This window comes from Athene cunicularia (assembly GCF_003259725.1).
Source record: "Athene cunicularia isolate RWA chromosome 6 unlocalized genomic scaffold, athCun1 chr6_part2, whole genome shotgun sequence".
Classification (NCBI taxonomy): Eukaryota; Metazoa; Chordata; class Aves; order Strigiformes; family Strigidae; genus Athene; species Athene cunicularia.
The window spans coordinates 1,044,756-1,048,184 of record NW_020799106.1 but is presented as its reverse complement, the minus strand read 5'-3'; positions in this window follow the sequence as shown (position 1 = coordinate 1,048,184).

Below are 3,429 nucleotides of genomic sequence, written 5' to 3'. Positions count from 1 at the left end.
CTGCTCTGTCCTCTAAGTCTAAAATAAAGCAAAGGCTGGGCGGTGGCTGGGCTCCTTAGGTAGCTGAATGAGGGGCCAGCCAGGGCTTTAGACGCTTCACCTGTTTTGTAGCTACAACTCGAGATGCACCTCTATCTTGGCGTTCTTTGAAAGAATATTCCCCGTGTGTTCAGGCATCCTTCTGGGGGCATCTTTGAGCTTAAACACCCCGTTGGTTCTGTTCTTCCTCATCCAGCCTCCCTGCTCTGGATGGGAGCTGAGAGAGGGCGCACTTATTTCCGCAGGGAATCATACAGTCCACTTCTTCTCTAATTCAAACCGGAACAGCCCACGCCTCTGCTGAAGCTTCAGGGAAGACTGAAGGAACTGTTGGTTACCCCCCGTTGAGAGCTCATCAAAGCAATTTCTAAAACTGAAGGAGTAGTTATCTCAGAGACCCGGGGCTTCCCCTTCTCCCTGCTCAGCTTTCTGCCACTTTGTGCCATCAGTCTGGGACTGATGGTCTCTATATTCAGCAGCTTTCTTTCACATGATGTTATTTCTCGAGAGGAGGCACAGCCCCGAATGACCTTTCCATCCCCCAGCTGCGCATGCAGGTATCTAGTCAGCAAATATTTGACGCGGTGTGTTTGGCGATGCCCTTGTGACAGGCCTTTGAGCTGGCAGGGGCAGAAGAGAGCTGTTGGCTGCACTTGACCCAAAAGAGGGCATGTGCTGACTCCCGGGATTCACGCCAGATCCAAGCACGTGTGGAAAGTACAACTCCTTGTTTGCGCATCGCTGTTGTTTTCTGCCACTGATCAGCCGCAGCCGGGCGTGTGCTTTGGCGCTTATCTCACTTCTTGGGTGGTTAAAGTCCGCAGGCCCCCTGAGGTACGTGATAATCGCTCGGAAATCACTACCGGGTCAATCTTGTGCAGTTTTCTTCGGTAGCTTTTGGAAGCTGCAGCAACAGTCGGGTGCTGCCGCTGCCGTGGGATGCCCGGGGAAGCGGAGACCCCTGCCCGGAGCCGCCCAGGGTGGAGGCACTCTCAGAAGGAGCTGGGCTGGCCACATGATGCTGCGGCTGCCTCGTGGATCTGCAGCGCCTGCCAGGCTGAGCCAACTTGATTATCCCCAGGATGAGATTACCCACAGGTGATTTTTTTTTTTTTTTTCTTTTCTTGCTGTGACAGGTGATGGCAGCTGACTGTTCACCTTTGGAGTAGTGCCGATGAAATAGGGTTTTCTTCAGGAAACTAAAGACCGTGTTTATTACCCAGGAGCACTAATTGTGTTTGGGTTACGTGTCCCTTCCTGGCTCATTTTCCTATATTTATATCTCAGATCACCAGCTCCTTGCTCTGAGCAGGGGCTCTCAAACTGTGCTGCCTGGCTGCTGTGGGTGCAGCGGGACAGTAACAGGGGACCCGTGACTGTGGGAGCAGCCCCGGCTCTGGGGGGTCAGCGGGTGGATTGTGTTTGCTGGGGTGGGCAGCACCAGTCCCCTCGGAGGAGAACGTCTTGGACCAGGGGGGTTTGTCTCTCTAATTTTGAAGCAGAGTCTGTACCAGTGTTGGTAAGAAGATATCAGCATCAGAACAGCAGGCTTAGGCAATGCTCATCTTCGAACTTTCTGCCAATTCATTGATCATATCTACAAGAGCCGTGGCAGCTCCTGGCAGAGGACCTGTGAAGGGGGTGTGGGTTACACCCGACGCCGAGATGTGGTCGTGTGTTGTGTGGGGTCCTGCAGCGTGGTGGGCGGGTGGGAGCGGGGGAATCACCGGAAGGTCACGTGTGACGCATTACAGTAAATCTAATGATTACTGTTGCAAAGACTGTTCCCTGCCCTTTGATTGGCTTTTTCTATCGCATGCCAAAACCACGTGAGTTGTGTGACGTGCTGGGGATAAATATGGTTTCGCACTGGTTTGATTTTTGGTGTGGCGTGCTTAATTACTATAAAAAGGTGTGGAAGTCCTTAAAAAGGAAAGCAGTGTGACAGAGATATATTTAGTAACCGATCAACGGATCTTAGTGTTTTGTAAGAGGTCAACAATGTTTTCTCCAAGGGAAAACGGCACAAAGAGGCTTCCAGCATAGCGTCGCTCTGTGATCAGAGCCGGTCTCTGCACGCTGCACCAGACCCTTGAAACTCTCCGTCAGTGACCAACGCTCCTTTTGCTTCGGTGCTTAATGACAGTCAAAACCCTTGAGAGCGAGCCCAGGGGATGAGCCACTTGGCAGGGCAACTGGATGCGTCCCCTTTCTCCCTGCGCAAAGCGCCTGGTGGGGGAATTTTGCATTTTCTGCTTCAGAGGATGAAATTAATTTTGTAAAGTGGAGCCTGCCCTGGGCTTGTCTGAGAGCTGCTCACGGAGGGCGTGCGGGTGCCGCTGGTCGGGTGGCCTGTGGAAACGCTCAGCTGTGGCAGAAGTGGCCTGGTGGCGATGAGGGAGCCACAAGCCCCTCGTGTGATTGCGTTGCTGTGGCCACGTCAGACCGTTGTCAGTGCCAGTCAGGGGAAGTTTTGCCCCAGTTTCTTGACCGTTTCCCTTTCAAATGATCATTCCACAAATATCTGTATGGAAAAGCTAGATTAAAAAGTCCCGTAAGCTGCTTTAGCAGCCATTAGTTTAAATACACTCGGTAGAGTAGACGTTCGTGTGCCAAATCAATTCAGCAAATGGAGACAGGTCGCTCTGTTGATGGGCTAAGGGATGCTCAGGACAGCAGATCTCCTCGGCGAGCGGTGCAGGGACCGTTCTCTCTCAGCACTTTGCTCTCACCAGCACTCCTTACTGAAAACAGTCTATCGGGAAAATAAGATTTTATTTTATCATTACTTGGAAGTGGCTCCTGGGTACCTGGGAGCAGGGAATAGCCGGGTGGGTGCAGCTCCCTGTCCTTGGCTCACGTCTCTGTGAGTGCGCTTCCAGAGCGAGGGACAGCCTGGAAAGCCGATGACAAGAGAAGCTGTCAGTGCCTTTCCCCTCCAGAGGGTGCCACGGTAGGAGAGAAGGGCTTTTCTCTCGGTGTACTTGGCCAGTGCTGCTCAGCTGGTTGTGCCAAATAAACACCGGCGGTCGATCAGCAGCACGGGCCATCGGGTGCCCTGCCATCCTTGGGAGAAGCATCTGTCTCTGTGGTGGCACGTGGATACTAATCCCAAATCCTTTTCCCAGACGTGGTAAACCTGTCGCGGTGGCTATGGGAGAGGCCGTGCCAACACCTTTGGTACATCTGAGTGTGCACCCCGGAGTGCTCTGGGCACGTGCTGGGGGAACCGAAGCCGCGGGCTCTGTGATCTCCTCACTGTAACGAGAGAAACAATAATATGGTGGGAATGGTGACTTCTCAGGAAAAGCAAAACCGAGGGATGCCAAGTGTTTTTTTCTTTTTTTCCTCCCCCCCCCCCCCCCCCCCCCCCCCCCCCCCCCCCCCCCC